Source organism: Scyliorhinus torazame, chromosome 7 (assembly GCF_047496885.1).
Source record: "Scyliorhinus torazame isolate Kashiwa2021f chromosome 7, sScyTor2.1, whole genome shotgun sequence".
Lineage (NCBI taxonomy): Eukaryota > Metazoa > Chordata > Chondrichthyes > Carcharhiniformes > Scyliorhinidae > Scyliorhinus > Scyliorhinus torazame.
Window position 1 is genome coordinate 253,331,212 of NC_092713.1, and position 20,008 is coordinate 253,351,219.

Here is a 20,008-nt window from a genome sequence, read left to right on the forward strand (position 1 = left end):
TACCTGCCCACATTGCCCCCAGCCCTGAATGTAGACCCCCTGTCCGCTGATCAGCTCTCCGCCGACTGTGGCGGCCCCAGACTGAGTCCGCAGCCGCCACGTGAGGTTCCTGGGTGGTGTGAGTACACGTAAGCCACGCGGTCGGGAATTCGGCTGGTTAGCAACGGAGAATCGCAGGGTGGGCCTCAGGCAATGGCCTGAGGCGGTGGATACTCGGCGAGGCATACTCCTCGAGTACGCCAATTTTCAAAGGGCGGAGAATTTTTTAAACGGCACCGCTCCCGATTTCGGCACAAAACGGATTCCCCGCCCCGTCGCCGAACACGTCGGGGAACAGAGAATCCAGCCCATTATATAGAAAGGAAGTGAAGAGATAGAAAGAAAAAGTATTTAAGAAAACTTAATTTTGTAAAGAATCTCCAACAATAATAAACATTTAAAAGAATAAGGATCCATATAAAAGTTAATGTTCAGCCAGAGAGGCTGCTTATCAGTAATTAAGACATAATGGACTCTTAAAATTCATTTACAGTTGAATGGATACCTCATAACTTTTTCTCATGTGTTAATGGGTATGATCCACAAATTCACACATTCTATGTCCCTTAGCAATATGCTGGTAGAGTGAAGTTTCAGGAAGAGCTGGGTAACTCAAACAGCAACTTTCTGATTTCCACGTTTAACTGCCCATGTGCAGTCACAAGAAGTTGCTGTCTAATAATGGGAGTGCATTTTGCCTCATTGCTATTTTCCCCGAATGTGCTCCATCTACTGGCCCCGTCGCGCCTGATCGGGAACCCAGCGTGGCTGGTAGATGCCTTGTGAGGCCGTCCCTGGCTTCCCAGCAGCTACAACGCCTTGCAGGATCTACTCAAGTCCCATAAGATGGCGCAACCACAATCCTGCCCACAATGGGCGGGACCAGGCCATGCGCACTTAAATAGGGTTTAACGGACTTAAGTGTGCTTACCCATGATCTTCTGGCCGCCCAGGGAGGCCCCAGCCAGGCGCCATTCAGTACTGGTCCCCTGGAATACGGGCACCTTTGCAATGCCCAGCTGGCACCTTGTCACTGCCACCCTAGAACTATCAAGGTACCTGGGTACCACTGCAAATCTAGCAGGAGCAGTCCCAGGGTGCCAGGGTGGCAGTGCCAGGGTAACACTGTCACAGGCCCGGGCCGGAGCAGGTTACGAAGGGTTGGGGGGGGGGGTTGAGGAAAGGTAATTAGGGGTCTCTGGGAGGTTGGGGGTGAAGGGTGGATGGAGGTCCTGGAAGGGGGGGGTCTGTAATGGAGTGTGGAGGAGGGCCTGAAGAGGAGGGCCCTCATAGCGGGGTGTCCTCACTTGGGTGGCTGTGGGGTAATGCCCATGTGTGTTGGGGGCGGGGGGAGGTGACATTGCCCATGGGTGGGGGGGTGAGGGACCCTCAAGCTCACTTCGAGATCGGAGCACCCTTTCAAAATGGCGGCCTGATCTCTGAAGAACCAGTCTGGGCCAGTGAGTTCAGCTCCCCAGTGATGAAAATAATTATTTTTTTAATATAAATTTAGAGTGCCCAATTCTTTTTTTCCTATTAAGGGGAAATATAGCGTGGCCAATACACCTACCCTGCCCATCTTTTTGGGTTGTGAAGGTGAGACCCACGGAGACATGGGGAGAATGTGCAAACTCCACGCGGACAGTGACTCGGGGCTGGGATCGAACCCGGGTCGTCGGCGCTATGAGGCAGCAATGCCAACCACTGTGCCACCATGCTGCCCCAATGAAAATAATACTAAGTGTGGCCTAAACTAGTGAGAAACTTCCCTGGGCCCAAAAGAGTGACTATATGGCGATGGGGAGTTCACCAACACAGCCGATGGGAAACTCCCGGCAAAATCCGCCACAAATGACGCTTAGAAACTCCTGCCCAATATCTGCGTTAATATGCAGACAGTAATATATTTACTGATCATCTTTGACAAAGGGTCATCTGGACTCTAAATGTTATCTCTTTTCTCTCCCTACAGATGCTGCCAGACCTGCTGAGATTTTCCAACATTTTCTCTTTTGGTTTCAGATTCCAGCATCCGCAGTAAATTGCTTTTATCCAATGTATTTACTGGGCTTGAAGTGGACCTAGTGCAGTTACACCATTTGTGACGTTGCATCACTGAGCACTTAATTAGCCATAACAATCTCTTCAGCAATAATAAAATATTAACCACGTTATAGTGAACAAATTATGTGAATCCTTTTCATGAAAACTCAATTACAGTTTCACAAAATCTGTTTTCTAAAGGAAAAAAACATCTTTCTTAACTTAAATTCTTAAATTACAAAATTTGCAGTTGAAAATAATGAATAGTTCCCACTTGTGATAAAATTTACTGAATGACCTCAAAATGAAGAAAGTACCAACAAGATTCCACTTTTTGTCGCTTTTACTTGAACATTAATTAGAACCAATGCATAATACGCATGGATTAACAGGAAAATGGGTGGGATTCGCACAGCCCTGGGCCGGGCCGGAGAATCCCCGCGACCGGGCCACGCCACAGAGCAGAGAATCGGCGCCATTGGCACCAGAGTAGTTGGTGCGGCGCCGGTCATGGGCCGCTCAATGCGGCCTCCCCGGGATTCTCTGCCCGGATGGGCCAACTGGCCGTAAGAAAAAAACCGAGTCCCACCGGCGCCATTCTAACCTGCTCTGAGCCGGTGGGACCTCGGCATTGAAGGGTCGGGTCGCCACCTGTGGGGGAGGAGGGGGGGGGACCGACCCCAGGGGGGGGCTCCGATGTGGCCTGGCCCGCGATCGGGGCCCACCAATCGGCGGGCTGGCCTCTCTGGCTGAGGGCCTCCTTTCCTACGCGCCGGCCCCTGTAGTCCTGCGCCATGTTGCGTCGGGGCCAACGCATTGAAGGAGGCCACTGCGCATGCGTGCATTGGTACTGGCACCACTGCGCATGTGTGTGTTGGAGCCGGCACCACTGCGCATACACGGATCCCGCAGCACATAGTTCGCGCCGGGATCAGCAGCTGGAGCGGCGCGAACCTCTCCAGCGCCGTGCTGGCCTCCTGGAGAGGCCAGAATTTGTCCTGGCAGCGGCCCTTTCACACCGTCGTAAAATGCAATGGCGTTTACGACAGCGTGGACACTCTGCCGCGGGATTAGAGAATCCCGCCCATGATACTTCAAATACAAGCATAATTTCACTTTTAATTGTCAATAAAACAAAGATACATCTTAATCACGAGCATTCGCATCAATCTCTGCACAGATATGATACGACATAGCTACAATACGCTGTTCTTTATTCACGCAGGATAGATTAGGAATCTTCATGAACAACACCAGGTTTCATCGGTACGAATATCATCAGCAAAGCACGCCTCTACAAGCCCTCTCTCCCTCGAGTAATGACAATCCTGACGGTGTAGTTTTCTAGAGATCCTTTTCATCTGACCAGCCAAAAACATCCTGGTTCATGATTTGGCCACGTTTGGTCAAACGCCTAACTTTTGGCATAGCCGTGCTTTTTACACAGTTTTCCAGGTTGAGACATTTGTAGCCCACTCGTACAGTGCCTCCACGAGCTCCAGTATCTGTGTGCTGATTGCCTTCTGCCTCCAGCACGCTTTTGTGCCTGCCAGCCAAATGACGTTCATATGCTAACTTCCATCCTGCTGGCACTGCTTCCAGGTCAGGGTCGCTTGGTCACATTGACCAGTATTTCTTATTTTTCAAGGAAATTACAATTGATTACAAATTCTTAAAATACTTTTTAAAACATTCTTCAAACAATTACAGACTCCACACACATTTTTAAGACATTACAAAATGTTTTCACTGCACTGCTTTGCGTCAAATGTTGTCACAACACAATGTTTGGTTTTTGATCTCTAAACCAGAGTGATTACCATGGTGTGAAGTTTGAGTGGTGAAATAATTAACTGTGATAGTTAAAAACAGTTGAACTAGTGTGTTTAACTAGCATCATGCTGGCTTGCTGACTGCTGGATATTAGCGACACCAGAGAATAAAAAATATATTATCTTGTCACTTAATTAAATGAAGGATGAATATATAATGGTTTGTCATTAACAACGCTAAAATGAAGGTAAATGTATTTTTAAAATTGAATTCAGTGTTCTATATACGGGATCAAAGGACATTCTCAAAGTATTATTCAACACATTCTTACACTGTTGTTCAGATAAGGCTGTTTGATGAAGAGTTAATAATACTTAACCACAGCTTTCTATACTGTCTAAGTCAGAACTGCAAAAAACGCAATACAGCCACAAGACTATAACTTCTGATATTTCAGACATCGGGGGCGAAATTCTCCGTTATCGGCGGAAACTCCGCCGATCGGTGCAAAAAAACGGCGCAAATCCCACTAGCGTCACGTCATAAAAATGGGCCGATAGTCTGCGGCCCAAAATGGGCTAGCAGCGACGTAACGGGATCCGCGCTTGCGCAGTGGTTCACGTCGTGCAGCGTCATACGCGCTGCACGGCGTGACGGCTCATAAGGCCGCGCAGCTCCCCCCCAACCGACCGGAACACCCGACCGCAACACCCGACTTGATGGCTGGCCGTCGCTCAGCCCCGAGGTTCGAGTCACGCGATGTGGAGGCGCTCCTGGACGCGGTGGAGCAGAGGAGGGACGCCCTGTATCCCGGGCACGGCCGCAGAGTTGCCCCACGCCACAGCCGGCGTCTGTGGAGGGAGGTGGCAGAGGCCGTCACCGCTGTGGCCCTAACACCACGGACAGGCACCCAGTGCCACAAGAAGGTGAACGACCTCGTCAGAGCAGGCAGGGTGAGCCTCCCCCATATCCCCCATATCCCCCCCTCCCCATATCCCCCATATCCCCCTCCCCCATATCCCCCATATCCCCCCTCCCCCATATCCCCCCTCCCCCATATCCCCCCTCCCCCATATCCCCCATATCCCCCCTCCCCCATATCCCCCCTCCCCATATCCCCCATATCCCCCCTCCCCATATCCCCCTCCCCATATCCCCCATATTCCCCCCTCCCCCATATCCCCCCTCCCCCATATCCCCCCTCCCCCATATCCCCCCTCCCCCATATCCCCCATATCCCCCATATCCCCCCTCCCCCATATCCCCCCTCCCCCATATCCCCCCTCCCCCATATCCCCCCTCCCCATATCCCCCCTCCCCCATATCCCCCTCCCCATATCCCCCCTCCCCCATATCCCCCCCTCCCCATATCCCCCCTCCCCATATCCCCCCTCCCCCATATCCCCCCCTCCCCCATATCCCCCCTCCCCCATATCCCCCCTCCCCCATATCCCCCATATCCCCAAGTGAATCCAGCCCTAACCTTAACCTCTGCAATGCACGCGCAACCGATGGCGTGCATTCATATACCTGCCTAACACTGTTGCCTTTTACCCCTGCCACCACCCCCCCCCCCCCACAGGAGAAGCGCGCACACAACAATAGGGAGCATGTGAGGACTGGAGGAGGGCCCGCTGATGAGAGGCCACTGACCGTACACGAGGAAAGGGCCCTGGAACTGGCTGGCGGACCTGAGGACCGGGAGGTTGCTGATGCAGAGGTCGGGGCCCCACGAGCAAGTGAGCCACCAACAGCCCGTCCCCATATCCCCCCTCCCCTATATCCCCCTCCCCCGTATCACCTGATCACTGCCTGATGTCTAACCATGCATGCTTCATTGTGTATCGCAGGACCAAACGTCCAGGCACCCATCCCCGCAGATGCAGACCGCCCGCAGGATGCCCCTCGGAGACCACAGGAGACGGAGAGACCCGCACCCTCCAGCATGCGACGCCCGCAGGATGCCCCTCGGAGACCACGGGAGACGGAGAGACCCGCACCCTCCAGCATGCGACGCCCGCAGGATGCCCCTCGGAGACCACAGGAGACGGAGAGACCCGCACCCTCCAGCATGCGACGCCCGCAGGATGCCCCTCGGAGACCACGGGAGACGGAGAGACCCGCACCCTCCAGCATGCGACGCCCGCAGGATGCCCCTCGCACACCACGGGAGACGGAGAGACCTGGACAACAGGGAGACAACACCCCCGTCACGTGCGGGAGCGACCACCCAGCGATGAGGGGGGCAGCCACAGGCCCCCGTCACATCCGAGCCAGGACACCACTACCCAGGACACCACTATCCAGGACACCCCTACCCGGGACACCACTACCCAGGACACCCCTACCCGGGACAGCACTACCCGGGACAGCACTACCCGGGACAGCACTACCCAGGACACCCCTACCCGGGAAGACGAAATACCGGACAGTGACTCAGAGTGGATGGGTGGAGACGAACCCCCACCCGAAAGTGCCATGGACTCAGAGTGGGACGAAGAGCACGACACAACGCCACTGCTGTCACCAACACCCTCCACCATCGCAGAAACACTCACCACGGTTGGGCACTTTAGTGATGAGGCGTCTGGTACACTCACTGGTGCGCACAACACAGCCGTCCCGGTACAGCAGGTGGAGGTAGGAGCAGCAGAGGGACCGGGCGGTCGGAGGGCAGCCCAGGCCAAGCGAACATCTGCCGCCCAGATGGATCCCGGGTTCCTGCAGTTACCACACCCACACATAGATCCGATGCAACCACCGACACGGAGACGAGCGAATAGGGTGACGGGTGGCTTGCGGCGGCTGCGGTCGCAGGTGGAGGAGTCCACCCGCGTCCAGGAGCTGGGAGTGGTCCCGGTCATGCGTGCCACCCAGGCTGACACCGCACGGGTGGCGTCCGCGGTGGAGGCAATGGGTGCGACGGTGTCAGACATGGGGAACGGTTTGCGAGGCCTGGGGCCTTCCGTGCAGGCGGCGTCTGTGGCCCAGGAAATGGCTGCCCTCTCACAGGAGGCCATGAGCCAGTGCCAGCGCCAGATGGCAGAGGCGCTCAATGCCATAGCCCAGTCTCAGCAGGCCATGGCCCAGTCTCAGCAGGCCATGGCCCAGCCTCAGCAGGCCATAGCCCAGTCTCTGCAGGCCATGGCCCAGTCTCTGCAGGCCATGGCCCAGTCTCAGCAGGCCATCGCTGAGGGCATCGGCGCCAGTGGCCATGTGCGAGCCGGCGTCGCACTGTCGCAGACAGGGTTCGACAACCCCCTGGGCTCCATGGCTGCAAACCTGCAGACCCCTGTCGATACCAGCACGGGCCTCCAGGACTGGCAGCGCCAGATGTCGGGGGCGCGTCGGATGGCCAGTCCGTTCGCATTCCCCACCCATGTAGAGGCCTGGGGGCCATCGGGCACCCCGAGGGAGGAGGAGGTGGTGTGGTCCGTCCCGGCTCCCTCTGTAGGGGAGGTCCCGGTACACCGCGACACCTCGGACTCCCCCCCTTCCGTCCCAGGTGCATCGGGTGGGCAACGGGCAGGACAGGCTGGCAGCTCGCCATCCCAGTCGCCCGGGCCGCAGCCTGGCCCATCTAGGCCAGGACGCCTCAGGAAACGGCCGCCAAAGGGATCCGGTGTCAGAGGGCAGGAATCACAGGAGTCCACCTCCAGTTCTGCTGTACCGTCTGGGGAACCACGTAGACATAGTCAAAGGGCCCGTAAGGCCAAACAATTAGACACTGAGTAAGTTGGCACGGGTGCAGGGCACAGATGGGTTTTAGGGGCTAGGGCACGTGCATGAACTCCTTTGGTTATTAAAGTCAATGTTACACCTACCGAAGCTGCCTTTGTGCTCTGTATGGGCATCATTGTAGCGGTTCTCCGCCTCATTGCGTGGCCTCCGTATAGGCGTCATCAGCCACGATCGCAATGGGTAGCCCCTGTCGCCCAGCAACCAGCCCCTCAGCCGGGGATGGCGTCCCTCGTACATGCCGGGGATGGATGACCGCGACAACACGAATGAGTCGTGTACACTGCCTGGGTGACGGGCGCAGACGTGCAGGATCATCATGCGGTGGTCGCAGACCACCTGTACGTTCATTGAATAGGTCCCCTTCCTATTAGTGAACACGGCCCTGTTCTCTGCAGGTGGCCGCACGGCGACGTGCATCCCATCGATCGCGCCCTGGACCATGGGGAACCCGGCAACGGCAGAGAAGCCCACGGCCCGGGCATCTTGGCTGGCCCGGTCCACGGGGAAGCGGATGTAGCGGTGTGCCATGGCATAAAGGGCATCTGTCACTGCCCGGATGCACCGATGCACCGATGTCTGCGATATGCCGGACAGGTCCCCACTCGGTGCCTGGAATGACCCCGTTGCATAAAAGTTCAGGGCCACCGTAACCTTGACGGACACGGGGAGAGGGTGTCCCCCGCCAGTGCCACGCGGTGACAGGTGTGCCAGCAGGTGGCAGATGTGTGCCACGGTTTCCCGGCTCATCCGGAGTCTCCTCCTGCATTCCCGGTCCGTGAGGTCCTGGTATGACTGCCGGGGCCGGTACACACGGGGCGCCCTCGGGTGCCTCCGTTGCCGTGGGGCCACGACGTCCTCCTCCCCCTCCTCGTCCTGTCGGTCAGGTGTCCCTCCAGCCTGGGCGGCTGCCGCCTCTGCGGCAGCCTGCGCCGCCTCTCTGGCACGCTCCTCCTCCTCCTCCTCCTCCTCATCCAGGGCAACATAGACATGAGCGGCTGCCACCACGGCGGCCAACATCGCTGGATGGTCTGAAAACATGACGGCCTGGTGGGGGGGAGGGGAACGACGACATGTCATCATTGCCCATATCCCCTCCTCCCCCCAGCCAGGTGGCATGGACCGCATGGGTCCAACTGTTGGAGGCTGGCACCTGGCCAGGTGGACCAACTCATTTGCCCTCCCATCACCCACCCCGGCACGGACCCCCTCCCCAACCCCCAACATCCACCCCAGCACGGACCCCCCCCCCAACCTCCACCCCGGCACGGACCCCCTCCCCAACCCCCAACCTCCACCCCAGCACGGACCCCCCCCAACCTCCACCCCGGCACGGACCCCCTCCCCAACCTCCACCCCAGCACGGACCCCCCCCCCAACCTCCACCCCAGCACGGACCCCCCCCCAACCTCCACCCCGGCACGGACCCCCTCCCCAACCCCCAACCTCCACCCCAGCACGGACCCCCCCCCAACCTCCACCCCGGCACGGACCCCCTCCCCAACCCCCAACCTCCACCCCAGCACGGACCCCCCCCCAACCTCCACCCCGGCACGGACCCCCTCTCCAACCTCCACCCCAGCACGGACCCCCCCCCAACCTCCACCCCGGCACGGACCCCCTCCCCAACCTCTACCCCAGCACGGACCCCCCCTCAACCTCCACCCCGGCACGGACCCCCTCCCCAACCTCCACCCCGGCACAGACCCCCTCCCCAACCTCCACCCCAGCACGGACCCCCCCCCAATCTCCACCCCGGCACGGACCCCCTCCCCAACCTCCACCCCGGCACGGACCCCCTCCCCAACCTCCACCCCAGCACGGACCCCCACCCCAACCTCCACCCCAGCACGGACCCCCCCCAACCTCCACCCCGACACGGACCCCCTCCCCAACCTCCACCCCGGCACGGACCCCCTCCCCAACCCCCAACCTCCACGCCAGCACGGACCCCCCCCCAACCTCCACCCCGGCACGGACCCCCTCCACAACCCCCAACCTCCACCCCGGCACAGACCCCCTCCCGGCACTCCCCCGGAGCCCAGCCTACTCTAACCACCCCCCCCCCCCCGCCGCACACACACACAAGCCGAGACACAGCTCTCCTCACGCAATCAGTCTGCGGCCACGCCATTTCCTGCCCAGAGCCAACCCCCCAGGCCGTCACTCACCTCCTCGCTGGTCGGCGTGAGCCTGGAGCACCGGGTCACGCCGATGAAAAGGAGGTTTGATTGACGTCGACGTGAACGGTCATCACGTCGACGGGACTTCGGCCCATCCGGAAGGGAGAATATCGGCAGGCCGAAAATCGGCTGCCTTGCGCAGACCCGTGACATTCTCCGCGGCAGCGGCGCCATTAACGCCCCGCCGACTTTTCTCCCTTCGGAGACTTCGGCGGGGGCGGGGGCGGGATTCACGGCGGCCAACGGCCATTCTCCGACCTGGCGGGGGGTCGGAGAATGACGCCCCTGGTTTGAATTTTCACTTGAAACAACAACAATTTGGGGTGACTTTACCCCTGTGAAAGTGGATCGGCTTTGAGTAGGTTGAAATTGGGCCCAATATTTTTATTCTGCATTTTAACTCTGCATAAAAGAATCGCTTACCATTTTTTTCATAAAGGCAGAGGGAACTAAATCAATTAGAAAGAAACAATTTGAACAAAAATAAAATTGTTTACTGGTACAGCAGAACAGTGCCACACGTTCCTTAAGTTAGCAACTTCGCCAGCTGAAGAGTGAAATGAAAACCTTTGAGAGTTGTAGCACATTTTGTACCTCGCAAGGATATGGGAAATGGACAAAACTGAAAACGTGAGCCATCAAGGAATACAGATTATCATTTACCACAAGTGGACAGAGTGTTCATTTCATTTTTTTCTCAATATTACACGGTGTCACCTAGTCCTCTGAGCAATAAATGAATACAGCTAGAAAAAGGATGTGCAAAGAAAATTGTGCCAATTTTTAAAGTTTTCTTTATGCTTTGTAGCTATGATTTTTTTAAATTCTGTAATTACCATTCCTAATTTTAAAAAATAAACTAGAGTGAATCATATTTACCCCCCCCCCCCACCCAACTGTAACAATTTTTGGAGACAAAGCAGATTGAACATAAAACGAGTGGGATACAAAGCTATCATCTCAGGATCTCAAACCCACAAGTGATAAAACCACGCTTATCGGAGAATCTGAATCATTTTTCTGATGGAATCTATTTTGAGCATATCGGACAGGCACCAGAAAGAAATGACAGTAAACATTTGTGTGTGCTATTGTTACAATTAGCACAAACAGCATGGTAACACAGTGGTTAGCACTGTTGCTTCACAGCGCCACGGAACCCGGATTCAATTGCGACTTTGGGTCACTGTCTGTGTGGAGTCTGCACGTTCTCTCTGCGTCTGCGTGGGTTTCCTCCGGCCGCTCCGGTTTCCTTCCACAAGTCCCGAAAGACGTGCTGTTAGGTGAATTGGACATTCTGAATTCTCCCTCTGTGTACCCAAACAGGCGCCGGATTGTGGCGACTAGAGGCTTTTCACAGTAACTTAATTCCAGTGTTAACGTCAACCTACTTGTGACAATAAAGATTATTATTATTAAACGCAGTCAATGGATTTTTACATATCACATGCCGAAGGAAACGACACAACCCATTGGTACTCGCCCCCCCCACCCTCACACTCCACTGCAATCCATTTCACATGGGTAGGGCACCCCCAGGCCCAATCCCTGCCGTGGGAAAAATGCCAGCCTGGCACCTTGGCACTGGCAGCCTGGCGGTGTCCCTGCGAGCCTGGCAGTGCCACTTGGGCTCTTTGGAAGTACCAGGCTGGCACCTAGGTGACACTACCTGAGTGCCAGGCTGGCAGTACCAAGGTGCCTGGGTGGCACCATTGCCAGGGTGCCACCCTACCCAGTGGACAACTACCTGGGAGCCTCCGATCCCCTGGGGGTCCTCCATAGTGCTGTTCAGTCTGGTCCCCATTTGTGTGCCCCGTAGATCAGCCGAGCACATGTTAGTGAGACGAGCTGTCTCACTCTAATATGCAGATTTGTCAAATACTGATTCCACACATTAAGAGCGGGATTCAGATTGCGGCACTTTGCAAGATCCCATTAGATCTCGCGAGGCATGTCGAGCCTGGTAGATCCCGAAAGAGGGATCTCCATACTGCTGCACCGCCGTTCAGGTACCGGGACCACGGCACAGCTGGTAAATCGCACCCTAAGTTTCAGCAGGTAGCAGTGTATTTACAATATGTGGCTTCTGCCCAGCTCAAATTCAAATCATTCTGCCTCGCTACAGACCACATATACAATAGCTTAAAATGCACATATTCAAAGAGTAAGGAACAGTGAACACTGCTTTCTATAAATTTAATTTACAGTTAGATTAGGATTTACACTCCTTATGGTGCCAGATCCATGAAGTGAGACTGCCTCCTCCAGAGTATCTCACTTCCTTTGATCCTAGACGTCAGTACACACTGAACAAACAGCGACATCACATCACCACCAGTGTGAAACTATAAGTGAATATATTAGGATTGCTATCAGGACAATCTTCTTCACCCAGAGTGGTCAGAACAGCGGAGAGAAAAATCCTTGAATTGTTTATGAAAATCTAGATAGACAGCACAGTAGCACAGTGGTTAGCACTATTGCTTCACAGCACCAGGGTCCCAGGTTTGATTCCCGGCTTGGGTCACTGTCTGTGCAGAGTCTGCACGTTCTCCCCGTATCTGTGTGGGTTTCCTCCGGGTGCTCCGGTTTCCTCACACAAGTCCCGAAAGATGTGCTGGTCGGTAATTTGGACATTCTGAATTCTCCCTCTGCGTACCCGAACAGGCGCCAGAATGTGGCGACCAGGGGCTTTTCACAGTAACTTCACTGCAGTGTTAATGCAAGCCTACTTGTGACAATAAAGATAATTTTTTTTAAAAGATAGAGCAATGGAGGGGAAGGTGTAGGGTTGTTCTTGGTTGATAAATTTAGATGAACTGTGTGATCTTCCTCATATGTTTCATGTGATCTCAAATTGCTGATTTGATCTCAGTCATGTTCATCAGGTGGGAACAAAAAAATAATAATCTTTATTAGTGTACTACTAAACTACTTTACCACTACTAAAAACAACAAAGATAAATTAATTTCCATTCATTGGAGCCACAGAATATAGACAGTGGGGCAGCAGGGTGACACAGTGGGTTAGCACTGCTGCCTCACAGCGCCGAGGTCCCAGGTCCGATCCCGGCTCTGGGTCACTTTCTGTGTGGAGTTTGCACATTCTCCCCGTGTTTACGTGGGTTTCGCCCCCACAACCCAAAAATGTGCAGGGTAGGTGGATTGGCCACGCTAAATTACCCCTTAATTGGACAAATGAATTGGGCACTCTAAATTTGAAAAAAAAAGAATATAGGCAGTGAAATATTTTTCTAAACTTGGAATTATTTCTATGAGAAACCAAAAACAAGTTAATCTGGTTTGTGCCAGAACGTCTCACAAATATAAACAAGATAGAAAAAATTGAAATGTGTAACCAAAATGAGTCAGCTACCAGACACTGAAGGTAAAATGAATGACATAGCGAGTATTATCATTTCCTGGGAAAAACCCCATTGCATAAAAAACATTGTGCTATTTGGAAGTTAAGCCTTGTATTATGCCGGGTCCAAATATGGCAATAAAACTTTAATTGATTTTTTCCGTTTAAAATGTAACATTAATGCATTCATTCAGCTCGCCTGTGCGCTGGAATCTGTAATAAAGGTTGGTTCCTTAGCCAGGAGGGAGCTCTGCTGCCATCATGTGGACCAGTATGATTTTGCTTTTGCTAATTGGCTTGGAATGTCATTCAGGTAAACAGCTACCACACTCTTGTGAAACACACCCTCACCAAAATTGACCACATTTTGGAGTTTTAAACATTAAAGTTGTTTTAATGGTATATCACAGGAAGAACGTGTTTAACAATTCGAAACCAACATTTTATTTACGGTTTTAGCACCACATGCAAGAAACGAAATGGAGGATTGGGTATTAAATTAACTCTTTTAACTTGCAGCTTCCTTTTACGACTCTGCGCACGACATTAAAAAGTACGCAAGTCTAATTATTTATGAAAATACACATTTGCTGGTCCTGGATCTCAAGCAGAGGCTGCCACACCAAAATGGATTTTGAAGCACCACAAATTCCCTTGCAAAAGTCCATAGAAAGTCATTGGGTAAGTGGAAAAGTAATTCATTGCTGATATCCTTCGGTTATGAACAACCTCAAAAATCAGAGCCATTATGTAAAAGCTTTTCCATCGGAAAAGCATAAGGGGTATAAATTTGGGGATTTTGTACAAAATGATCAATCATTTACTTTCTGTGTGCAGTGGAAAATGTAATGTCGCTGTTTCCTGCTCACAGCAGAATTGCAACATAGATTGTTGACAAGACCACAAACAACAAAATAAACAGCAAGGTTCGGGTGGTCCAGCGAAAGGAAATGGAACCTGAACTAATGTAGAGAATTAAAGCAAGAGTGTTGCTGCATCATATCTTTTAAACAGTCTCATGATTGTGCACGGAAGCACAGTGGTTAGCACCATCGCTTCACAGCACCAGGGACCCGGGTTCGAACCCCGGCTGCACGTCTGCACGTTCTCCCCTACTCTGCGTGGGTTTCCTCCGGGTGCTCCAGTTTCCTCCCAAAAGTCCGCAAAGACATTATGTTAGGTGAATTGGACATTCTGAATTCCCCCTCTGTGTACCTGAACAGACACCGGAGTGTAGCGACTCGGGTTTTTCACAGTAACTTCATTGCAGTGTTAATGTAAGCCTACTTGTGACACTAATAAAAATTATTATTATATTGCATGCTAGCAAAGATCCCTCTTGACCGATCAAGTGTGATAGCCCACAATAAGCGGGGAGAGGCCAAGATGGTTGGAGGAGTATTAGAGATCCGAGTCCCACCTCCTAAGAGGAACCACCCTGGAGACCACGGGGTTGACCAAGGAGAGGGCAGTCTCCGACAGCGAGGTTGACCTGCGCCACAGAGGTGAGGATCCACTGCCCCTTCACTGAGATGACCAGTCTCATGTGAGTTGTTCATGTCAGACAAAATGATCCTTCCCTCTCACTGACCACATTCCCATTTTCTCGCAGGATCTCCATCTGATGGGGCTGAGCTGTCTGGAGTCTTTCCCCCTCTACCACCCAAAAGGCCACCTCGGAGGAGAGCTCCGAGGAGACCACTGGCGAGACATCACAACTATCACATCCACCTTCCACCAGCGCAGAGACACACACCTCGGTGGGCGACATTAGTGGAGAGGCTTATGGGGCACAATCTGGTGAGCAGTCGGAGATCTGTCGGACCCAGGACTCAGTTGGGTCCCAGTCAGATGCTGAGCCTCTGGACAAGGTTCTCCCAAAGCTGGTGAGGCTGATTGGACACAGCCGTGACATTCACAAGGTGATGTCAGCGACATTCCAGTGAGCGCATAGCCGATTGGAGGAGACCCAAAGGCTCGAGGGCAGGTCATGATGCCAACAATGCATAGCACTAAGCCAACACTGCTAGGGTTCAACTGGAGTGGAGAGCCTGGAGCACAACATGGTGATGCCCAAAGCATGGCTCAGTCTATGATGACCATGGCTGAGGGCCTCAACATCATATCACTGAGGGACGTGTCCCAGATGCAGGAGGACATTGCTGGGGCACTGCAGAGCATGGTCAAGTCACTGAGAAACATCGCTGAGTGCAGACAATCAGGAGCAGCTAATAAGCCAGAAGACTCAAGAGGCCTCTGGACCTCACACCAGCTGCTCCTCCATCCCAAGGAGTCCCTCAGGGCTCTGTGGACACCATCATGGAGAAGGAAGTTCTGGAGGCCAACCCGTGATCTGCAATCAAGGAGACGATGGTGGCATCTAGTTCTTCCGAATACCCCCTCCTGATACCAGCGCATTTCAAGGGTAGCGGACAGAATAGGGTTGTTCCCTGTTCAAAAGCACAGCGATGCCAGGGACACCAGTTGGTTTGCCCCCCCAGCTCCAGGCCCTCCAGAGGATGCCCACCTAGGGCATCAAATCCTCAGGGCACGGAAAGCAGCATATCACCTCCAACTCCAGTGTGCACTCTGGGGACACACCTAGACAGCAGACCGCGAAAGATCAAGGAAAGAGAAGGTCATTGATTGGGCAGTGTGTGTATGGGGGGGGGGGGGGGCGAGGGAATGGAAATAGGGGGAATGGAAATGTCAAATGTTCACAATTAAAGCATATTACACCTGATACATGTGAAGTTTCTGTCACGTTAATCTTCACAGCAGGCTGGCCTGCACCCCCAACCCCTGTTGCCCTCCGCTCCCCACCCCCCCATTCCTGGGCATGGTGGTCCAACGTCAAACGCCCCTGGTGCAGATCCCGTTCAGAGGATGGGTGTGAGCAAGTTGTCAGCAGAAAGACAGGAGTCAGAATTTGCCATTAATGGGCAGCACGGTGGCACAGTGGTTAGCACTGCCGCCTCACGGTGCCTAGGTCTCAGGTTCGATCCCGGCTCTGGGTCACTGTCCATGTGGAGTTTGCACATTCGCCCCGTGTTTGCGTGGGTTTCGTCCCGACAACCCAAAGATGTGCAGGGTAGGTGGATTAGCCACGCTAAATTCTCCCTTAATTGGAAAAAATGAACTGTACTTTAAATTTGAAAAAAAAAGAATTTGCCATTACTGAGGAGTACCAGAGCTAACCCCACAGTGAGTTATCATCACTCTCCTGTCTGTATATTGACCTGCTGGCAGTGCCAACACAGGCCCATCACCCTGGGGTGATGTTACACAGACTCTTGGAGGTTGGTACAGAGTAGGCGGGTAAGGGGGCAGTGACAATGTGGAAGGGTCGAGGAACGGAGGTGGGGGAGGAAGAAGGGAAATAGGTGGGGGAGGGGGGATTGGTGGGAAGGAGGAATTGATGAAGGGGGGATTGGATGGGAAGGAGAGGAATGAGGGAGGGGCGATTGGGGGAAAGGAGGGATTGGTGGAGTAGAGAGATTGTGGAAAAGGAGGAATTGGGGGAGGGGTTTGGGTGGGAAGGAGGGGAATGGGGAGGGGAGATTGGGGGAAAGGAGGGATTGGCGGAGTAGAGGGATCCTCGTCTGCCTGGCCCACCTCAAGACCTGTTCCTTGTCTAGGAACCAGTGCATTTGTATCACCATCACCCTCGGCGGCTCATTCCTCAGCGGCTTCATCATAAGCGCTCTGTGTGCCCTATCCACCTCCAAAGGCCAAGCAAACGCATCTTCTCCCAGCAACTTCTCAAACATGCGCGCCACATATGCACCTGCATCTGATCCCTCGCTGTCCTCTGGCAGGTCGTCAATCCGCAGATTCTGTCTGTGCGATCTTTGTTCCAGGTCCTCCACTTCGACTTGCAGCCTCTTCTGGTGGTCCTTCATCAGTCCTAACTCCACCGCCATCGCAGCTAGCTGGTCATCGTGCTCAGCCACTGCCTCTTCCACCTTCTGGATTGCCTGGCCCTGGGTTTCCAATCTCTGTTCCATACGATCAATCCCCGCCTTTATCGGATCCACCACCCTGACCAAGTCTTCCAGATATTCTTCTCTCTGCTGAGCAAATTTCTCATGGGGAAAGGCCATAAGTTTCTCCGTCGACCCCTGGGCCGGCTGTTTCGGTCCCTGACCTTCCGCCATATTCCCCTGTGTCGCAGGCTGCTTTCCCATATTCGACCAACGTTCTCATCTTTTCAGACCACTTCTGGCCCATGAATCTATACACTTGTTTTATCGATCAAATCCACCATCACATAAATCAGGGAAAAGGTCCAAATAGTCCACCGTGAACGGGAGCTATCAAATGTGCGACAACTCACACCATGGTCTCCACCGGAAGTCCGATGTACTCTCACGATTAACAAGGTCAATTCCTCATTAGCAATAGCCTTCAGCTGTGAAGCTAGAGACTGCTCACGGTCAAAGAGAGTTAAAGTCATCTTCAGCTTAGAACCAAGAGCAGGGCTGTCTAGGCAGCAGCTGTAGTTGCCCTTATTATGGGTATCCATGATATTTAAAGAAGAATTGAAGGCCTCATAGACGAAAAGCCCCTTACCCCAAGCTCCCGCCCCCGACCAAGAGGCAACCCCCTACCTGGAACGCTTCAGGCCCCTGACCAAGCCCAACCCCCTGCTGTGTCTCCTCCCCGCGGGGGCGCCTCCACTGCCCCCTTACCCGCCTACTCTGTACCAACCTCCAAAGGCCCCCTCCTGCGACAACAGCTCCAGTGCCCTTGAGCTGCATCCAGAAAATGGAAATAGCTACTCGCCTCCTCAGATTCCCTCAGTAGCTATTTTGCCTGTCATAATATCCACGCATGTATATAATGAAGTGCAGACAGGCAGTGATTGACACACAGGATGACCAGTAAGCACACAGCACAGTGCAGCCAATCACCAGACAGGACACCACCACTATAAAGCCAGAGGGCACTAGGTTTCCCGCTCTCTCGGGACCCAGCCACTGAGACAGTCAGAGTCCCCGAGCTAGCACAGTGCAAACACCATGCGGTAGCTAGTAAGTCTGATCCGGCTAGTTTCCGGGTGCGGCGATGACCAGCTAAGTCGCACGTTTCGGCAGCTCCCGTTGGAACGGACTTTTGGGCTCTTGATAAGAGCCCCAATGGCAATTTTAAACGGCCAAAATCACTGTGCGGTGAAATAAAAGGGAATCCCCCCGGATATTGATGGAAAAAGGAGAGGATAGCGGCAGGATTGCAGTGGATCCTTTGGAGCAGCGGCAAGGAAGGGAAGCTCGAAGCAAGATGGCGTCGGAAGGTGGCCGTTCGATATGGGGCCCGGAGCAACAAGAGTTCCTGCGGCGCTGTGTGGAAGAGCTGAAGAAGGAGGTGTTGGCCCTGATGCTACAGGCGATTGAAGGGCTAAAGGAGGCGCAGAGGACCCAGGAGCTGGAGCTTCGGGTTGTGAAGGCAAAGGCTGCTGAAAATGAAGATGAAATTCAGGGCCTGGTGGTGAAGACAGAGACGCATGAGGCGCAGCACAAGAGGTGTGTGGAGAGGTTGGAAGCCCTGGAGAATAATTCGAGGAGGAAGAATCTAAGACTCTTGGGTCTTCCTGAGGGCGCAGAGGGGGCGGACGTCGGGGCATATGCGAGCACGATGCTTCACTCGCTAATGGGATCGGAGGCCCCGACGGGCCCGTTGGAGGTGGAGGGAGCTTATCGAGTTATGGCGCGAAGACCAAGGGCAGGAGAAATACCTCGAGCCATAGTGGTGAGGTTTCACCGCTATAATGACAGAGAGATGGTCCTAAGATGGGCGAAGAAAACTCGGAGCTGCAGGTGGGAGAACGCGGTGATCCGCGTATACCCGGATTGGAGTGCGGAGGTGGCGAGAAGGAGGGCAAGTTTCAATCGGGCTAAGGCGGTGCTTCACAAAAAGAAGGTGAAATTTGGAATGCTGCAACCGGCGAGACTGTGGGTCACATACCAAGGGAAGCACCACTACTTTGAGACGGCAGAAGAGGCGTGGACATTCATAGTGGACGAGAAGCTGGAATAGTCTGGCGAGAGAAAGAGCTTCTGGGACAAAGTGGTGGGGTGACTATGTGGGACGAGGAGGGCGGGGGGGGGGGGGGATGATTTCTTAAGTGTTAACTCTTTAATCCTGTAAATTTTCTCTCTTCCCCTCGTTTGGGGGGGTGGGGGGAGTATGAGGAACTGTGGGCGCCGGTGGGTAGGAAAGCGGGGCTGAGTGGGAAACGCGGGTCTCGTTCCTGCGCTATGGTAATTATGGCGGGAACAGGTACGCAGGAAGGTGGGGGCCTCGCACAGTGAGAGGCCGAGGGCAAACGGGGAAGCCGAGGTCAGCCAGAGTTCGCTGACTTCTGGGAGCAACATGGGGGGTGTAATTACGCTAGAGGGGGATCTAGCGGAGGGGGGGGGAGCTAACTGGGTTGCTGCTGCTAAGGGGAAGGGGGAGCTGTTATGGGGCGGGGTGGTCGAGGCGGGAGGGCACCGTCGGTGGGATATACGGGTACGTGGGAACCGGGTGAGGAGCTGGGAAAAAAAAGGGGATGGCTAGTCGACAAGGGGGGGGGGGGTAAAGAGCCCCCCAACCCGGTTGATCACGTGGAACGTGAGAGGGCGAATGGGCCGATTAAAAGGGCGCGGGTACTCGCACACCTAAAGAAATTAAAGGCAGATGTGGTTATGTTGCAGGAGACGCACCTGAAATTGACAGATCAGGTCAGACTACGTAAAGGATGGGTGGGACAGGTGTTTCATTCGGGTTTGGATGCGAAGAATAGTGGGGTGGCTATTTTAGTGGGGAAACGGGTACGGTTTGAGGCAAAGACCATAGTGGCGGACAGTGGGGGTAGATACGTGATGGT

At 54.0% G+C, this 20,008-nt stretch overlaps 1 protein-coding gene across 2 annotated transcripts in view; it reads left to right on the forward strand.

The window, feature by feature from the left end:
* LOC140427472 (interleukin-8-like) overlaps positions 1–20,008 on the forward strand; it is a 121,760-nt gene that overhangs the window by 37,254 nt on the left and 64,498 nt on the right. For both annotated transcript variants that reach the window (XM_072512992.1, XM_072512993.1), the window contains one exon: positions 13,660–13,821. The gene's annotated coding sequence lies outside the window, so the exon portion shown is untranslated. The remainder of the gene's footprint in view (positions 1–13,659; positions 13,822–20,008) is intronic.